Genomic DNA, 20,415 nt, shown 5'->3' with positions numbered 1-20,415 from the left:
GGGGAGATTAAAAAATTTTTAGAGGTGACTGAGAACACAGATACAACATATCAAAATCTCTCGGGCAGTATTAAAGCATTTCTAAGAGGAAAGTTTATTGCATGGAGTTAATTCCTTAAAAGAAGAAAAAGTCAACAAATAAATGACTTACATCTCAAAGCCCTAAAAAAAGAACAAATCAACACAAAAAGAAGAGAAGACAGGAAATAATTAAAATCAGAGCTGAAATCAATGAAATTGAAACAAAAGAAACAATTGAAAAAACTGACAGAACAAAAAGTTGGTTCTTTGAAAAAATAAATAAAATTGATAGCCTCTTAGCCATGCTAATGAAGAGAAGGAGAGAGGAAATTCAAATTACTAACATATGTGATAAAAAAGGAAATATCACGACAGACACTACAGAAATACAGAAGATAATTAGAAATTATTTTGAAAACTTGTACTCCAATAAAGTAGAAAATATCGAAGGTATCAACAAATTTCTAGAGTAAAACAATTTGAATCAGGATGATATACATAATTGAAACAAGTGAGGAAATAGAAGATACCATCAGATGTCTACCAACCAAGAAAAGCCCAGTACCAGATGGATACACAGCCGAGTCCTACAAGACTTTTAAAGAAGAACTAATACCAATACTCTTCAATTTATTTCAGGAAATAGAAAAAGAGGCAGCACTTCTAAACTCATTCTATGAGGCCAATATCACTCTGATTCCAAAACTAGGCAAAGACACATCAAAAAACCCAAAAACTTCAGACCAGTATCTCTAATGAACATAAATGCAAAAATTCTCAATAAAATTCTGGCAAATTGAATATAAAAACATATCAAAAAGATTGTGCACCATGATCAAGTGGGATTCATCCTAGGGATGCAAGGTTGGTTGAACACATGAAAATCAATAGATGTAATTCATCACATTAATAGACTTAAAGATAAGAATCATATAATCATCTCAACAGACATAGAAAAAAGCATCTGACAAAATGTAGCACCCCTTCATGTTCAAAACACTAGAAAAATTAGGGATAATAGGAACATATATCAACATCATAAAGGCTACCTATGCTAATTCCCAGGCCAATTTCATTCTAAATGGAGAAAAATTGAAGGTAAAAACTGGAACAAGATAAGGATGCCCTCTTTCACCACTTCTATGTAGCATAGTTCTTGAAACACTGACCAGAGCAATTAGACAGATGAAAGAAATTAAAGGGATACACAGAAGCAAAAAAACCCTCAATTTGGCACTATTTGCTGATGATATGATTCTATACCTAGAAGACCCTAAAAGTTCTACCAGAAAATTTCTAGAACTAGTAAATAAATTCAGCAAAGTAGCAGGATATAAGATCAACTTCCATAAATCAAAGGCATTTCTGTCTATCAGTGACAAATCTTCAGAAAGGGATAAAAGAAAAACTATCCCATTTACAATAGCCAAAAAAAAAAAATACTGGGGAATCAACTTAAAATAGGTGATGGATCTATATAATGAAAATTACAGAGCCCTAAAGAAAGAAATAAAAGAAGTCCTTAGAAGGGAAAGAAGATCTATCCCTAGCTCTTGAATAGGCAAAATTAATATTATCAAAATGACCATACTTCCAAAAGTACTATATAGATTTAATGCAATTTTGATCAAAATCCCAATGACATTCCTCATAGAAATAGAAAAATCAGTCATGAAATTCATGTGGAAAAATAAGAGACCCAGAATAGTTAAAGCAATCCCCAGCAAGAAGAATGAGTCAGGAAGCATCACTATACCAGACCTTAAACTATACTACAGAGGAATAGTAACAAAAAAGCATGGTATTGGCACCAAAACAGACTGGTAGACCAATGGTACAGAATAGAGGACACAGAGACTAACCCACATAATTACAATGATCTTATATTAGATAAAGGCACCAAAAAACATGCATTGGAGAAAAGAGCCTCTTCAACAAATGGTGCTGGGAAAACTGGAAATCCATACGCAACAAAATGAAATTAAACCCCTATCTCTCACCATGCACAAAACTAAACTCAAAATGGATCAAGGACCTAGGAATACAACCAGAGACCCTGTGTCTAACAGAAGAAAAGGTAGGCCCTAATCTCCATCATGTGGGATTAGGCCTCAACTTCCTTAATAAGACTCCTTTGATGCAAGAATTAAAATCAAGGATTAATAAATGGGATGGACTCCAACTAAAAAGATTCTTCTCAGCAAAAGAAACAATCTCTGAGGTGAAAAGAGAGCCTACATCCTGGGAGCAAATTTTTACCACTCACACATCAGATAGAGCACTAATCTCTAGGGTATATAAAGAACTCAAAAAGCTAAACACCAAAAAAAAAAAATAACCCAATCAATAAATAGGTGCATGAACAGACATTTCTCAGAAGATGATATACAACCAATCGATATACAAATATATTAAAAACTGTTCATCGTCACTAGCAATTAGAGAAATGCAAATCAAAACCACTATAAGATTTCATTTCACTCCAGTCAGAATGGTAGCTATTAAAGACAAACAACAATAAATGTTGGCAAGAATGTGGGCACAAAGGCACACTCATACATTGCTAGGGGGACTACAAATTGGTCTAGCCAATATGGAAAGCAGTATGGAGATTCCTTGGAAAACAGGGAATAGAACCACCATTTGAACCAGCTATCCCCCTCCTTGGTATATACCCAAAGAAATTAAAAACAGCATACTACAGGGACACAGCCACATCAATGTTTAGAGCAGCACAATTCACACTAGCTAAACTGTGGAACCAACCTAGATGCCCTTCAGTAGATGAATGGATTTAAAAAATGTGGCATATATACACAATGGAATATTGCTCGCAGTAAAAGAGAATAAAATTATGGTATTTGCAGGTAAATGAATGGAGTTGGAGAAGATAATGCTAAATGAAGTTAGCTAATTCCCCCTAAAACAAATGCTGAATGTTTTCTCTGATATAACGAGGCTGATTCATAGTGGGGTAGGGAGGCGGATCATGGGAGGAATAGACAAACTTTAGATAGGGCAGAGGGGTGGGAGGGTAAAGGAGAGGGCATGGGGTTAGAAATGATGGTGGAATGTGATAGATATTATTGTCCAAAGTACATGTATGAAGACACAAAATGGTATGAATATACTTTATAGAGATATGAAAAATTGTGCTCTATATGTGTAATAAGAACTGTAATGCATTCTATTGTCATTTAAAATAAAAAATTAATTAAAAAATGGTTTATCATAACATCATTTTAAACAGTCCATGCTTCTCCGTGTTATCTGAAGGATTTAAAATATTCTGACAGAAAAATGAGAAATTATACCCCAATTGACTCAAATGTATGAATTGCCAAGATCATTGTAATGTCATGTGTAGCTAATAAAAAATAATATTCTGACATACGCGTACACATAGACACATCTTGCCACGTGTACATTTGTGTATGTGAACATAAATAAAATGTTGATATACCTTTCACTGTGAGAATTATAAAAAATAATAAAATGGGCTGGTAATGTAGCTTTACCTTTCTCCCCTCTGCCCCACCCCCTCCTCATTGTACTGGGGACTGAACCCAGGGGCACTGTGCCACTGAACTACAACCCTACCTACTTTCTAAAATTTTATTTTGAGACAGGGTCTCATTAAGTTGCACAGCCTGGCCTCAAATTTGTGATCCTCCTGCCTCAGCCTCCTGAGTATCTGTGTTATAGGCAGGGCCACCATGCCTGGCTGCAGAGATTTTTAAAGCATGATGGTTCTACTATCAATGCTTTTCAAAATTTACTGAGCATCTCTTATATAAGGTTCACTTTAGACACTTAGTCTAGCAAACCAAGGTCCATCTCTACATTTTATACTGGAGACTGAAACAGGTCTGTATCTTGCCTAGGCAAGGACTTTTTTAAACACAAGCACCCTGTCTTTGACTGGGAGGCCATGTTCTTTCCTCTACACCTCACCAGCCTCCTACTATTCACCGAAGGATGCTTAGTAACTAGTGTAGGTTGGGATGCTAGAAGGAACTAGATTAGAATTTAGTGCTGGGTTACTGCAAGTCTTTTTTTCCCTAGCACAATCTAAAGAATTAGAAAACCATTACAAAGAACTAACATTCTGATTAGCAAGTAAGGTGACTAATAGAGGAAAATAAGTGTAAAAAAAATCACCATCAAATTAGTGACCAAGGCTAATTACCAATTTTGTCAATCTGAATGACGGATAAAAAATGTCTTGTAGAAAACAAAATATTATATTAGAATAATTTACTTTTCCTTTGTTTTTCAAACACAAGATAAAACATTTTTTTTTAATTTCCTGGTTGTTGTTTGCCATATTTCATGGCTTAGAAATGATAACCCTCTCTTAAGGATTGTTTGAAAATGATTTTCTGGGCATCAAAAGAATTTCTTCAGAAAAAGTGAATCTATAATGTGGAAGAAAATGTTCTCTCAAGACAGTTTAAGGACATGGAGTGCTTTTTAAAAAATATGTCATTATAAGCTCTCTCTTTTAGAAAAGCACTTTTAGAAGTTCAAGATTCCTTCTGTGAATCCAAGCTATAGAATTATTATAGAACTGCCAACCTTGTCTTCACTGTCTAAATGACCAGCCATCTCATTGAAGGAGACTCATGTTTGCACCTTCTTTTCCTAAAGACAACATAACAGCTATTCCATTGTTAAATAATAAGTAGGATAAACAGAAGTTCTATATACAGAGTTTTATGTCTATATTGATGAAGCAGAAAAAACAAACTCAAACTACATTTTGCTGAGACCTTCATAAAAGTGTGAAAACATTTGGTTTCTCTAGGTTTTAGAGAAAACACATTGCGAATGCCACAAAGATGTATAACAAAACATAAAACTGCAAATATTAAATTATATTTCGTTCCTTGAAATATAATTTAAACTTGGTGACTAGGACAAGAAAATGTCACATTCCTTTCTCTTGCTAAGGAAATTGCATATTTCCTTGCAAAAATAAAGAATATGCCATCTTCAAAAGAGTCTATGTGACAGCTTTAAAGTTGTTTTGTTTCAGGATAAAGGTTTCTATAAATTTTCATGATTGTTGGAAAAAGAAAAAGAAACGAAGAAGACAAAGCAAAACATTAACCTTAGGCACACAAGTTTTGGGTTTCACCAATGTTAAAAAACATTTCGAGTTATATAATTTTTCAAATTGATCCTAAAAAGAACAAACTTACAAATTGTGTTTGTTTCCCTCCATGACCTGCAATGCTCCACCCAGAAAGTTAATCTTCTGTCCTTACCAGATTTTTTAAAGCAAAGGGACGTGCATTTTACGAAGTAGAAAATGGAGCTGCGGCATAGTTAGCTAGCCGTGAATGAGTTCTGCATGCTTGGTTTATGGCCTAAGGGTGTCATAAGCCTTGGTCAAGAACATTAATTTCACTCGAGAGGCGAGTAATTCCGAAGGAGAGTCTTTACTAAACACAGATTCATCAAATTTCCAGAATTTCACTAAAATAAAATGAAGGGAAATTTTACTAGTAATAGCAAACACTAATGTAAGGGCTTCATGTCTATTCCTTACATTGACCTTATTGGGAAGGAACTGCTACTGTCTCTCTCTTCCAGAAGAGAAACTGAGGCCAGAAACTTTAAGGACTTGGTCAAATTCACATCACCTCTAAGTAGCACAATCATGCTTTTAGCCACTTTGCAGGTTCTGATAGAGAAGCCAAGATGGAGAAAAGATGGAAAGGATTATGAGGCATCTTAGTCTCTCTGCAAAGGCTAGCCTCCTTATACTTTCAGAGTTTGGTCCAGGGCACATGGATTTAAAATATTCTGGGAATACAAGCAGATGAGTCACAGGATTTCTAAAGCCCAGTCTCAGATCTCTGAGGGGGACAGGAAAGTCCCTAACTCTGCATCCTGCCTTCTGGTAGAAGAGCCCAGCCATGGGCTTTGTCAGCTCTCACAGTGGCTTTCCTGGTCTCTGTAGAGGTTCCAGATTGCAGAGCCAGTCAGGACTGCTGGAGAGCACAGAATATCAGACTTATCTACAGGATAACGCTAGATGCTCTGTCCACCAGTAAATATGTGGAAGCAATAAATACACTGAGGCATGGAAATATGGGTATGTGGAGTTGTGAAGTTCTGGTTTTACTTTATTATTCTCCCTCACTATTAACAGTACCACAAAAGTGTTAATATGAGAATGGCAAGTGTATTTAACCCTAATTCTGTTCAACAATTAAAAAAGCTTGCTTCTGGATTCAGAAGGTTTTATAGGTTCCCTCTGTAAAAATAACTTTTGTTAACCCAGAAACAGTACCTAGTTTAACCATGACTAGAATAAACTAGAGCATATTTTGTTCTTCAAGAAAAATGTTAAATTTGGCATTTCCCTAAACCATTTATATTTATGAAAAAGATATAGCTGTATCATACATATAACTGATCAAACTGGCATTCAAAATACTTAGAATGTAAATTTTTCAGTTTCTGACTAGTGCATTTTTTAATATGACACAGATTTGATCATTTGTACCATACTTTCCCATACTTCAGAAGTATATGTAGTCCTTTTATAAGCCCAAAAACTTATTGTTAACTCATTCACTAGAATAATTTTGTGATTTGAATGCTGTCAAACTTATAAAAGAAATTAAATATTCAAGGGAACTCACCTTTTGTCCATTCATTCCTGGGATTCCAGGTGCGCCAATGGAACCCTAAGAAGATTTATGATTAAATTAAGTTTCATAATCACACAATATTTCAATTCTAAATTTATATTGTGTTAGTTATGTCAGTCATAACTTTACTTTGGTAAAACAGCACAGAACTTATGTGCAAAAAATTATAAGATTATATTTTTTTCAGATTGTATTTACTGTCTGAAAATATAAAACATAGGTAGTCTTCAAGCTTTCTCAAAAACTCAAGTTAAAATTTAAACTTGTTTCCAAATATCCACTTAACCCTAATATGATTTTAAAGAATTTCATGTCATAAATTGAGGTCCATATCCATCAGAAAGTTATATGGCTTTAAATTTTGTTGTTAAGAAATAAATAGCCTTTGTTCCATCTGAAAAAAGCCTTACACTAGCAGTAATTCTTGAATTTCAAGAGTGTAAATAACATAAAAATATATTAAAATAACAAATGTTTGTTCTACTCCTAAATAAAGTACTCATGTTGTAAACTCAAGATTTTTGTATTTGGAGTATTTTCCCGTTGGACTCAGGTAGTATGTTTATGCCACCCAAATTTTGAGTGGACTCAAAAAATATCATAAATGTTATACACTGATCAGGAAAAAAAATAACTTCTGCACAAAACATTTTAAGATGTGTGTGCATGCAAGTGCACACATTCATACTTGGGTGAGTATGGATGGTTGGGCATAGATGGGGTGCACTGAGAGTAGGAAAGCTAATTTGACTCAAGAAAATCTAAGTCATTTAAGTGGACACAGAAGCATTAGCAAACAGTGATGTCATTTCCCTCCCTTACACCTCCCTTTTAGGCTCTGGAGAAATCATTTTAAAATACAATGTGCTTATTCTTTGTCTAGAACTAGAAAACAGATTTTCTTTTTTGTAGATGTATATTAAATTTCTTTAATAATAATGAGAAATTTTTTTAATAGTAATGACCCACCAAAACCTGTTCTAAAAATCAACCTACCCTTTCCCCCTCAGAAAAGGAATTATATGCAAAACAAATTAAGATGGTAAATTCCTTGGTTCATTCAATGATTATATGGGGTGGGTCATTAAAGTACTTCCAGAAGGCTGAAGCAGTAATTTTATCCTGGTCGAATGTGGATTAGGGTAGCTTTACAATTTCACACCATGCTTAATAGAGACATTATTGAGAGAGACAAAGTGTTCCTATACTCAAGTTGTCTCACCACTCATTGGCTTTTACTTGATTTGTAGGATTATGTTTCAACAGATGCCACATGCGCAGTGCTTGAGGGATAAAAAGTCTCTATCTTTGATGGATTCCAAAGATAAAGAATAATCACTTTTCCACCTGTTATAATAAAATGGTTTTCTTTAGTTTTCTGCAGGTTAACTATCCCTTTTTCCCCTCTGCAGGAGGGGAGGTTAGTGGGGAATGGGAGACTTCCTTCTATTTTGTTTGCAAAGAGCCTTCTTCCTGCTAGTGACATATTTACCTCTGTGGTACTGGTGTAATTTTAGAAACCCTAGATTCTCCCCCAGGAGAATGTAATGGTCAATTTGGATGACTGTGGATGACACTGAAATGACAATCAGGAAGTCACTTTTTCAGTTACCCTGGCAAAGGAGGATACTTAGTGGACCCCTGAAATGCAGCAACAAACACATTTTTCGTCCTGGGCAGTTCTGTGGCTCTTTGGCTATTACATATTAGAGCAAGACCATGCATTCAATTTGCAATGTCATTCGATCTTTTGCATTTTAAATTTTGTCATTGTTTAAACAGTATTTGAATTAAAAATTTAATAACCGACATTTTCAGCAGACAGCTTAACAATGGTCTGCTGTGGATTTTCAGAATTTCCTACAATGGAGTTGATTAGAAATCTAATGCTACTCTGTATGAATTTTTTTAGAAAACAGAATGTACAAACCAGACTGCTTCAGCATGGCTTTACAGTAGCTAATTCTGTCCATCTCTCTTGCAGGCCATTAGGCAATGGGAATATAATTACTTCCACAGCATTGTTGTATACTCTACCTTTTGTCCTGTAGGCCCCAGAGGACCCTGAAAAAGAAATATAATTTAATCAACATAACACTATAGCCATTCAAGCTTAGATGACTAATTAAATCTGTCCTATTCTGTAGGTTCTCTTTGCTCTACTGAAATACAGTGATGCTCAAGGAAAATTTTCAGTTGGAAGTACAGATAGGTATTTTTTCCCATTTTATTCTTTTTTGAAGAACATTCAGCATATGCAATAGGGCTCTGATTGTTTCTCCAGGGAAAGAAAAAAAAGAACATTTGCTTTTCCAGTGACTCTGTTTCTTCAAATACTTGCAGATCTATCATATCAATCTCATTTAGAGGGCTGCAGGTATTGTTGCTAGAAGCTTTTACAATGCAATGCATTTCCCCAACTAATGGACATTATGTGAATTCTGCATCTGCAAAACTTCAGTAAGCAGATTTGCAAAGGAAATAATTAAATAGCTTACAAGGAAACATACTTTGTTCTATTCTTTCTCAGAGGAAATGTGGTCAATTGACCTGCACAAAAACTTGTTTACAAACTAGGGGAGGCCAAGGTCAACTGTGGTACGCAGTTTGTACCTGAAAAGTGAAAAAAAAAAAAAGATGCTGCCAACTGTTGCTTAGTCTATAATGGGAGTTGGGGGATACAATGTTTAGTGAGATGAATGAGAACATTTACACAGAAAATGTAAATTTGACAGTTTTGAGATTTAGCAGTTTAAAAATCACAAAGTCAGTGTTGGGATTCTGTTGGCTTTATTTAGAGCAAGGCATGGCTTTGGGAGAGTGGAAAGGAACACAAGGAGATATAGCTACATTTCTGACTTTTTGTGTCTATTTTAAAATTAAAATATTAAATACTTCCAGTCCTTTCAAAAATATATTTACTTTTTTGTATGGTTTAGTGAATTTATAGACATTATCATTTAATGTAAAAGCTCTTTTGCCCAATACACTTTAATTAATGGCAATCTTATTTTCAATGTGTGACATTTCCATTAATTAGGATCTTATATTCATACTCAGTTACATTAAATAAAACACTAGGGTGGTCATTAGAGGAAGAACTAGTCATGCATCATTATTTAAAATTAAAAATACACAATGTTCAGGAACATTGGTGAAACTGTTCCTCATGGATCTTTTGTAATCCTACAAGTAAGACTAATAATTTCCTCCTATAATCAGCTTTAGGTTATTGAAAGTTCACCATTTACTACCATTTTTATATATTCCTATTGATATCCTCAACCAACCCACCAAAATTTTAATGAGCTTGCTATCTACATACCTGTGGTCACTCTCCCTACCCATTCTAATTATTCTATTTAAAATTCTCTGTTTCAGGTTTGCAGAGAAAATAAGAGAATTCAGGTGTAAATTCCCTTGACATCATGTCACTCATCAACCCCAATCCACATGGACCCTTCTCCGGTATCAGAGAAAGAAGATTCCCGCCTCCCATGCAAGGCCAATTCATTTGGTAGGCTCTGGAATACATCCTTGGCCTCTGTCCTCAGGGATCTGTTTCCATCAATTACCCCTACATCCGTATCAGAGCCTCCCCTTCTCCACCAGTTCCTTCTCCTTAGCACATAAACATGTGTAATCATTTCCTCACTTGGGTAAATTGTTTGGAAAGTAAATGTTAGTGCTGAGTAAAAGACAGAGTGTAGAGGTTGTGGTGATAGGAGATCTGAGAATGAAGACAAGCCGTGGGTCTTATCATTGTCTAGGATTCCATTTTCTCAAGTGTCTCTAGAGCATTTCACGTCTTAAAATGTTGATGTTAGAAAGGAAATCATATAACAAGGAGCACATTAATGCAATGTTTAGACTGAGAATGTGTAGGTTCAATTCACAAAGGTTTCTTTCCCATTGTAAACCTAACTTTGCCACTTGAAAAAATATTATTCCCTAAAACTCGATATTTTATTACATGGATATATAACCCTGGAACGGACTATTTAAAATGAAAATAAGAGCAAATTTTACATCAAATATTTTAACTAGAGGCCAGCATATCTGGTATTTTCTATTTTGGTTTATGCTTATGGTCACATCAAATCAGAGATTTAGAAAAACTGATCATAGCTCTGAAATCCATAAAATTATATTAGTTCTATATTTTAATGCAGTATTAATGGATAATTGTAAAAAAAGCATAATTGTTCCATTCACTTTTAGGAAACTAGTGTTATTTTTGGTAAACTAGGAAAATAAAAACAGTTTTTAATATTTAACATTAATTTTGAATTGTGAATACATGTCTTATAGTCATAATTCTGCTGCCAAGAATACATTCTCAGCTATCAAAACTGTATACAGTTTTGAACTCACTAGTAGAAAAAATGCTATCAAGCCAAGGAGAATATAATCCATTTCCAAGAGGAAACTGGAAATAGAGTTGGATGTAAGGCAAAGATATACATTTGTAAGTATACACACAAACATACACACCCCAGTTATTTTAATGAGCAAGATTTTACATGCATTTTTAGTATCCTTGGATGAATACTACTACTATGGACCTCTAATGTTGTGATAATTAAATTTAAACTTACAAAATAAGATTTCCCTGCTTAACATTTATTTTGAAATTAGAGTATATTGCCAGTTGGTTAAGATGTCTACGTTTGATTAGTCTTGTGGCTTCTGGTACAAATAAAGCAATGGACAAATACCATAGAGTCATTCATTAATTGACCTAATCTTTCTGAACTTATTTATATTTCAGCCTGCACAATAGCTGAATGAAGTAAGTCATCAATTCATTATTTACTAATGAAACTAATGCTTCTTATTATTCTTAAAATTAAAATTTTAGTGGTTTAAGATTTCTAAAATAAGTCCATTATTATTATTCCCATAATTCAACAAGTTTGGATTAAGTAGTTTTCCAAAGTAGGACTATAATCTTCTTGGTCCATTTTTATTAATCAATGAAGTGCTCCTTTCTTAGACATTTTCTTGACAGGCAAATTTGAAATTTGCATATACTTTGCACACAACCAAATAAGGTGGAAATACTCAAAATAAAATTTTTATTTTTCTAGATAGTTTCTACGTTTCAAGTTTAGAAATTATGCAACACATAGAATCTTAACATATTAAGCTATATTTCTTTAACTCCAAAAATTACCACTATAATTTGAATCTTAAAATATACTCATCTCACTATAGTTTCAGGTTGATATAAAATGCTTAAACTTTGCATTGAAGAATTATGCACATAATTATGAACATAATTCTACTCAAAAGATGAAAATCAAATGAGATACTGAAAAATTCTAAGTGTGAATTACCAACACCATGTAGACCTTTACACCAGAGTTTCCACAATCTTCCATAAAAGACCACAGAGAAACAGGCCAAACAAAGTTCAGATAGAAACTTGTAAACTAGTAAGGAATTATACAGTGCACTTAATTTTCCTTCCTGTTTCCCCTTCCCTTGCTAGATTCCATTTCTGAAAGACTATGTACAATTTTCAGCACATGGTGAGCAAGTAAGTTAAAGAAATATGATAGTCCCCATGTTGGTGATCATCTTCCCCAATATCAGTTAACTCTGGCCTGAGAGTGATTCTTTACTCCTGCTCTGAGCCCCTTGGATACATAAGACTCTCTCTCTGGTCCATTCCTCTTCTCCAGCTGCACTGCTGTACTCTTGTTGGAGCCCTCATCTCTCTTTCACCTAGCTAATGTGACAGCCATCTAATGGCCACTCTGCTTTTAGCTTCCTTCAGTCTTTCTGCACACTGATGTCTGAGTGAGCTTTCTAGAATGCTAATGGTTCCATACTTCTGCTTAAACATCCTTTGATGGCTTCTCAGAGTTGAAGCTTTGGTAATACTTGTACATCATCCCATAAGCCATGCTTCCAACACCTCTGGCTGCCTGTTGCAATAAGGGGCTTCTGATACTCTCTCCTGCAACAGTCTATAAATCAGAGCCCAATGTCCTTGCCTGTGGGGTTCAGTTCCCTTCTTTTGTTCTCCAAAGCATCCCTATGTTAGGGCCTTTTCATAGAATTTAACAACATTATTGTAATTGTTTGGTTACTTCTTTCTTTACCCCAAACATCTTTTATTATGCATAGTAAGTGGCATATATTAATTGCTCAGTGAATCCTATTGTGCTCATTCATTTATTCATTCACTTTACAGTTTGTGAGTACCTACTGACTGCCAGGCAAGGCTCTAGGCACTGGAAAGCCAATGTTGACTAATAAGACAAAACTCGTGCCTTTCTGGACTTCATGTTCTAGTGAAGGGAGAAAGACAATGATAGATGAAAACAAATTGAATCAGGGGGTTAAGTGCTAAAGACAGGGAAGGGAATGGGAAGTATTTTAAATGGAGGGTTGGTGAAGATCACAGTGACAAAGTGACTCCTGAACAGACAGCTCTGAGAGAGGTCAGGCAGGCCACATGAATGTAGAAGGGGAAGGATGCTCCAGGCAAGGGAACAGCAAATGCAAGGGCCAAGAGCTGGGAACATGAGAAGTGGGTTCAATGAACATCCTGGAGATTACGAGTAAATTAGATATGGAGAGGGAAGGGAGATTGTATTTGCATGGCCTTGTAGGGGCTTCTGAGCACAATAGGATTTACTTGGAGGGAGATAAAAATGATACAATAAGGAATAAAGTCAGTCAAGATTTTTTCTTTTTTTCTTTTTTCTTTTTATTTTCCAAGATTTTTTCTTATAAAGACAATAGTGTCTCAAGATATGAATGGCAAGGCTTCTTACTCTTTTGTTTACCTCAATTATTCTAATGCTAGTGGTTTATTACAATAGCCTCCAGATTTACTTCTCAGTGTAAGAGTGGGTGGAAAAACTCAATTCTGGCTTCTACAATCAAACAGTAAAGCAAAGATCATTCTCATTGCATGGCATCATAAACACTGAGAGTGTTGTGTACATCAGTCTATGGTCTCTAATGAACCTCTGAGAGTCATTATGCAAACAGTATCTGGAATTAGCAATCCAAGTTAATCTTCAAAGCAGGCTGTTAAGAAATTGATGATTCTACAACCATTATGCATCGGCTGTACTTTCCAGTTCACATATATTTTTTAAAAGTCTTTTGCTTGATAGGTCATGGAATGGAAAAAAATAATGATTTTTTCTGACACTAGTGAAGTTAGCATAGATTTGATTGAGATATTAATTACTTAAACAGGATGCAAAGTTTCTAAATGATGTGCTTTAGGAAGCCTCTTGGGAGATGTTTTAAGGCAAGTTCTGGTTGCCTGCTATTAGGAAATGATGTAGGGGGCAGACACAGTTCCTGTTCTGTCCCTGATGGCTAACAGTAATATCTAAAGCTCTGAAAGCTGTTGGTCATTGCTGTATATAAGAATACACAATTAGCTTCTGTAATAAAAAACACAGGGAACAAAAAAGAGGTGGTCCATTGGTACTGGGGAGAATTTAAATAGCCTACACTATTAAGCCATTTAAAATTAATACCTTTTTGAGTTAAGAATTTTTCCATGATGTAATAACAGTGAGACATAATGAAGAAAATGCTTTTTAAAAGTCTGGTTCCATTGGGAATAATGATAACATGTATAATCTAACTTACAGAGCCATAAAACATCAGTACCAGATTTTCTTAAGGATTTTGTGTAACAGATTTTAATCACAACTTTTTGAAGATATTAACCTGGTCAAATGCCTCATAAGATCACAAAATACATAAACTTGGTTTATAAAAAGTTAAGAGGAAATTTGAAACAAATAATGGAAACTTGTCTGATTTAAGAAGCAACCATTTAAGATGTACTTACATAAAATTCTATATTCTACTTGGATGTTTGATGTGGGAAGGTTAAGAAACATAAACTCTAGCCACTATTATATGTCTGCCTGGAGTGGAATTCAAGAGATGTTTTACAAGATTGGATTTCATAGCTTAAGTGTGTGGAGATGCCAAACCAGAAACTATTGGGAATGTTTAGAATATAAGAGACTGTGCTGAAATGTTTTCATTGTGAAGGCCAATGATTTAATTGAACAGTCTGTGGAGGAACACAGCATAAACAAGAGTGAAGGCAGTGCTGAGATGGGGTAGCTACACCTCTTGGATCAATTCCTCATGGACCATATCTCCATTTATACTTATCATTTATATTTTCCCAAGTAGCCCATATCCTCCCCATGTTAGTCTTCATTTGAAGTTGTTACTCATTCTTCCAGGGATCATGGTCATAGCTCACACACCTTGTGAGCCTTCTTCAGTTCACCCAAGGCTAGTAAATTTTACATCTTCAGAATGTAGGTTAGCACTCAACAAAATTGTTGTTGGCAAAACTAAAACAATACATGAATGAATGTAAAAATTATAAAATCCTGTTTTAGATGTCCACAATTATTTTACCAAACTGTCATCCTTCTACCTGGTATGACACTGGAAAGAGCTCCTGGTTTTGAGGCAATTGTTTCTGTTTAAGAATTTGAGACTTTTATTTCAATAAGGTGGCTCCATAATTTCTTTGAAAAAAATTTGCCTAAAACCTGGAGCTCATTAGTAAGATGGTGTTCCATGGCACTACATCTATTCATGAACACTTGATGAAAAAATTTCTAATGGACTAATTATTTTTCAAAAGTAGCAAATTTTTTTCTGACTCTGTATCTGACGGGCTCATTCTCCTGGGGGAAAAATACTAAACAGGGATGATTCATTTATTGGTATTTCTCAAAATCATGAGGCTATGGCCTTTTAAGGGAGGTCTCTTAAAACTCAGGAAATTAAAGAGGTAATACATTTTTCTCACTGCTTGACAAAACCAGAATCCAAGACTAAATATTCAGTATTAAATACCACTAGCCGATGAAAGACAGATCTAAATATTTGAGAATGTATGTTCTGATCAGGTTCCAAAACAAGAGACTCTATATGACCTTTCACCAGATATCCACAGTTGAAATTAGCTCACTCATTCCTTCTACATATTTAATAAATTGTTTCTTAGTGCTGAACCCCCAAATGGAAATGACCCAAAAAGAAAGAAAAATTAACAGGCTCCTCTGCCCTCCACAATTACACACACTTCCCTTGCATATCATAAAGGAAAGAGATTTATGGTTCATAAAGGCCTATCACCCCATACTACACTCAGCAAAAAATATTTCTATTGGGTAAAGTATTAAGTGCTTTTCCTATTTTAAATCAGCAATGTTGAGAAACACTGGTTCCTAGAATTTAAATATTCCATGATCCACAGAAGGTCTTAAATTTAAGACTATAATAAATAGTCATATGTTACTAAGATCTATTTTCTATCTAGATAGATCAGTGTTGTCTAATAGAAAGTTTTGCAATTATGGAAACAGTCTATACTGCTCAAGCCAATAGGAAAGCCACTCACCTCAAGGCTATTGAACACTTGAAATGTGGTTACTTGCAATTTTTAGAAAGTGAAATTTTAATCTTAATATAAATTAGTTGAAATTAAAACTGTTACATACACTAGTAGATACTATATTGGACAGTGTGGATTTAGACTAAAACACATAAAACTGCAATCAGCTGGATTCTAGCATACTTCTGCCACTATTCACCTTGTGACCCCAGCCAAGTTACTTATGTGCTATGTTTTAGGTGATTTCTAAGATCTCCTCTAAATCTGCTGCTGTGCCCCATTTGAAACTAGCTACCTAGTGTGACTAGAAATTAGTGCAATTACTTTTCCACTGTCCTCATGAAAATCAGTCTTTTGGTTTCACTATCCATATTCATGAGCCCATGTATATATTCCAAATATATTCCAATCTATGACACTTAAAAAACTGTAAGAAGGTGCAGAAGAAAAGACAATTTATAGTAATTCTGTTATATTTATCCTGCTTAGCCCCACCTCTGGGGTGAAATGACATCATTTGGGGGAAAAATAAGAATCTGATTCATTTATATTAGTATATGATTTATTGGTTTGTTATACATTCAGTTTACCCAACATTCGAAGTACCCACACCTACAATAAGATGTGACGAATGTTGTGAGATGCTGGGCATGAGGGAAGATGACAATTTCTTACTTCGTTTGGAAAAGGATGCATGTACATGTGTACATGTGAAGTTTTCTCAAAGGAGGTGATGACAGCAGATCTAGTTTTTTAAAGCTCCATTCAGATAAGGGACTCTTGAACTCCCCTTAGACCCAATTAAGAAAGCTCCTATTTTGGGACCTGTGATTTAGAGAGTTCTTCTCTGGTTGTGTTTCTCGTGAGGTTAGGAATCTGTGAGTTGGTGGGGGCATGCCCACCTGTATTCCTTACCACCTCAACCTTAAATGATGCTTTGGGTATTAAAGACCCTGGAATTTTCTGCTCCAATGACTTCAAACACAGTGAGTTGCCTCTTTCCTAGGTCCATTATTCTGAAGGTGAACCACACCTTTGGTGTGTACAACAATTAATTGGAAGAGGGGGCAAAGAGGTGGGTATTTTGAGGGGTGTGCATGAAATTTGGTCCTGTGAGCATCCAAGAGTCTGAGTCTTATAGTTGTGAAAGGGGTAGGAGAGAAAGGAAGCAGGCCAGAGACTAGGAGCTTGTCACACAGCTCTTCCCAAGTCATCACACTCTGGCTTTGAATTTTAAGGAGGGCAAACTTTCCATGTCATTCCATGAATTTTCCATGTCATTATGAAAATATGTTTGTACAGGTTAGAAGATAGAACATATATCACTTAACAGTTTATTAGCTTGGTTTGTAACTTTGTGATATTTACACATTTTTGTGGGAGGACTTCCATTTGTCCTTGCCCTAAAATGTGTATATTTGTCCTAAATTTGCAAATATAATGCAAAGACTTTAGATAATGTTATTATATGCTCACTCAAAAAGTCACATATTTTGCTTCAGTATTTCTACAATAGGTTGGATTCTAAAGTTAAAAGAAATGATAACTGGAGAAATTGATTACAGTTTTTGAAGAAACTGATTAAAAAATTTTTATTCCTTTGAAATTTAACATGACTGTTGCACTTAACTGTCTGCAGGACACACACACACACACACACACACACACACACACACACAGGACATATATCTGTAGTTTATAATAAAACACAGAAGGATAACAGGACTTTAGAACTGGGAGGATACTCATGTCACTTAGTCTCACCACTTTCTTTAGATGAGAAATCAAAGGTCTAAATTTCTTAATTTGTTCAATAAAACATAGGTTCTAATACAGAACAGTGCAAAGACAGTTGACCATAGAGCAAATTTACAGCCCAGAGATCATTAAGTATAAAGATACAATGAGGAAAGAATACAGTGTTATTTACTTTGACTTTTGGGCTTTTTTTTAACTTCTGCCATTTGATTATGCTTCTAAATGATGGTTGAACATTCTTCCCCAAAGCTGAGATTTTGTTTCTAGAAGACAGAACCATCCTCAAAAGAAAGCAAATGTTCCCCTCTGTTCCTTCACTATCACGACCTTGGGCACCTCTGGAAATATCTATGGCCCACAGAAATGGACACAGAGCTCCCTTGTGCCATGCAACTGGGAGGGACTCTGGGCTGGCACAGGAAGGAGGAGCCATCACTTATCTACTTTCTCTCGGTTCATTTGGGAAACAAAGCATTGCAGGCTTGGGACAAAAGCACCACGGAGGCGGGAAGGGCACTGTCAGTGTGGCATTTATATGCACTTCATGAACAATCAGATTAAGTGAGGATAAATAAAGTATTAGGACGGTTCCTAAGACATCCCAGCAGGCAGGGTGCACAACTGAACACCCCGTTTTGCCAAACCGCATTTCATTGTTAAAATCTAGGCTAATGCCTATGCAAAGATGATTTTCTTCATTTTTGTTATTTGTGCTTTGATGGTTTCAGATTGTGCTTTCTCTGCCAGATCCAAATCAGGAAGAGTCTACTGTTGTCTCCAATGTCTGACATTTGCTGATCAAGACAGCAGGCAGATCAAAGTTCAACTGAGTAAAATGATGAATTTTATCAAATCTGTGCACAGTGATGTATATAACTGAATATTTAAAGCAAGTGTTGGTTATTTCACTTTTGTTTTAAATCAAACAGAAATAATTATTTATGCTTATGCTATTAACTAACATTTTTAAAAAGCATGTTGTCACTTGGGCAACAATGTATTAAATGTGTTTACAGGTAAAACTAAAAGAAACTAAAGAATATAAGTTCTTCAGACACAAATCCAAATTTCACTTTAATTAACAATTTTTTTTTTCTGAGTTCTGAATTCACAGATACCATCAAGGTCCAATAAGTAACAATTTGAGTATTTTTATAGTTCAAAAAGAGATGACAGATATGTTTTGTAGATTACATATATTTGTGGAAGGGGAGATGGAAAGAATAAAGAGTTTCAGAAAATGATATAATCTATGAAGCCTTGGATATAGATATTTTGAACTAAAAAACAATATTCAGCAAACTGGGACTGGTTGGTGTGTGTGACTGTGTATAAATATATACATATATAATATTTATAAAATATATGTATATAATATATATAATATATATATATATATATATATATATATATATATATTTTAATGTGGTGCTGAGGATTGAACCCAGTGCCTCATACATGCTAGGCAAGTGCTCTACCACTGAGCCACAACCCTAGCCCTAGAGGGTATATTTTTAAAAATGCCATTTATATTTCATGTTTCTGAGAACTTATGCATTTGTCAAATAAAGAAACAGTAAGAATATCTAAAGGAAGAATACCTTCAAAAATACGATTTTAACCATTATTTACATTCCAGAAGAACTGGAAGATAAAGATCACTCTTGCTATAACACATTTGAGCACTTTCAACTCTGGTCGGCTGTTGGTTTTATTCTTGTGTCTGGTTTTATAAGATAGTGTGAGTCTGTTCTTATTTAGATGGAGTCAAATTTATTTAAGCTCAAGATTCTGTTTTTTTAAAATCTCATCCTGAACTTCTCAGAAAACCCAAAGGTCACATTTACAGAGCAGATGCACAGCAAGATTAAATAAATGTGAAACTGCTTGAGCTGCAGATTTTCTTTTTTATTGTATCACAGATGCCGTTAATCTTCAGATGATTATTTTTGCAATATAAACTATCTATCCTGGATTATGAAAACTAATTCCCTACCTGCCACACTCATAAACAGTTTTGTAAGACCTAATTTTAGGCTATTTCTAGCTTCCTCATTTTATCATTGGAGATATTTTAAATTTATAAATATCCTCCAGTGCCTCTTAAGACCCTCATGGAAGCAAGTATTCCTCTAGGACACAAAGCAACAAGTGTAGCAGGTTTTACATAATGAGGGCAAGATGAGAGCAGTGGTATTTACCATGCTGTCTTGTTTTAACTCATGGGTGAGAAATGTTATAAAAAATTAAAGATGTGATATATGGGAGAAGATGGCCAAAACACAACCACCACCATCACCACCAAGAATAAACAGGACAAAAAAAAACTACAAAAAAAAACTGCTCTATCAATTACACTTTGTGATATGCTATAACTAAGTTGATGGCTATTGAGTCGTTCTCAGCCCTTACATTTCATGTAGCAGTCTTTCTGCAGGCTGAGTTCTATCACTGGACATTTGTTTTAGCATTAATACTTCTTTTTAATGGATTTTCTGTAGTTCATAAAACATTTCATATAAGTATTTCACTTGCTTCTTACCATAATCTAGTGAGATAAAT

The sequence above is a fragment of the Ictidomys tridecemlineatus genome, chromosome 2, assembly GCF_052094955.1.
Source record: "Ictidomys tridecemlineatus isolate mIctTri1 chromosome 2, mIctTri1.hap1, whole genome shotgun sequence".
In the NCBI taxonomy this organism is placed as follows: domain Eukaryota; kingdom Metazoa; phylum Chordata; class Mammalia; order Rodentia; family Sciuridae; genus Ictidomys; species Ictidomys tridecemlineatus.
Note: the sequence above shows the minus strand (reverse complement) of the source record.